Source organism: Lucilia cuprina, chromosome 3 (genome assembly GCF_022045245.1).
Source record: "Lucilia cuprina isolate Lc7/37 chromosome 3, ASM2204524v1, whole genome shotgun sequence".
Lineage (NCBI taxonomy): Eukaryota > Metazoa > Arthropoda > Insecta > Diptera > Calliphoridae > Lucilia > Lucilia cuprina.
The window spans coordinates 3,273,529-3,274,725 of NC_060951.1; positions in this window are offsets into that span (position 1 = coordinate 3,273,529).

Genomic DNA, 1,197 nt, shown 5'->3' on the forward strand with positions numbered 1-1,197 from the left:
CTATCTATCTATCTATCTATCTATCTATCTATCTATCTATCTATCTATCTATCTGTCTATTTATCTATCTATATTTCTAAAAGTTAAAAAATTTGGAATAGAATAGAATAAAGGATAAAATTTAAAATCGTAAGATACTTATACTAAAATAAAAAATCTCTAAATTGTTTATATTATTAATGCATTTAAGGTGTTAACGGAAATTATTTTAATGTAAACTGTACAGATTTAAACATGTTAAAAACTTAAACCACTATATACAGGAATTTTGTTAAAACTTTTTTCTTACAGTAAAAACAAGTCAATAAACTTAATTTTTATAAAAACAATATATACAAACTTAAACATGAATGAATTTAATGCTGAGTTTTTCAAAAGAATACCAACTATAATTGTGTTTAACAAAATTTGTAAACATATTTTAAGCCAAGTAGGCAATACATTTATAATAACTTAAAATAGCGCTTAAATTACAGCGTGAGAGAGTTTGGGTTATTGAACTAATATGGTTTTGTCAAAAACTTATAGCAAAAGGGACAATAACCCTTTTGTAATATTTATTTAAACACAATACAATGACCTAAGAAATGGTGTAATAGAGTGAGGGGGTTTAGTGTGTAAAAGAATTGCGCCTTAAATTTGTTTTTCATTTAATAGGCATTTCCGGAAATATGTTGAAATTGCAAGAAATTATTATTGTTTTAAAAACAATATTGAAACATATGTATGCTAAAGTTTAAACACCTTTTTTAAATGGTGTTTAATTACCTTAGCCTTAGTGCTTTTTTTGATTCCAGGAAATATGTTTGTTTTTTTTTTAAATTTAACAAAAAAAAAAAAAAATGAAATTTTTTTTTTTTTTTTTTTTTTAATTTTTTGTTTATGAAGCAAAAAATTTGTTTTTTTTTAACAATAACACTTTAATTAATGGCTTTATAAGGAAAATAATGATCAAAATAAATACTATGGTTTTAAAAACGAATAAAATATTATCTTTTTATTAATTTAACACTTTTTAACAATGTTTTTATTATTTTTTACAGCGTTGTTTTTATTGGAAGCTAATGGGCAACACTACTTTATATATGGTCCTGCAAATACAGCGATTTTTTTCAACGATAACTAATGGGCAACTCTACTTTTCTAATGTCATTAAATATAACTGTTATTCGTTAACATAGCAACAATGTTGACAAT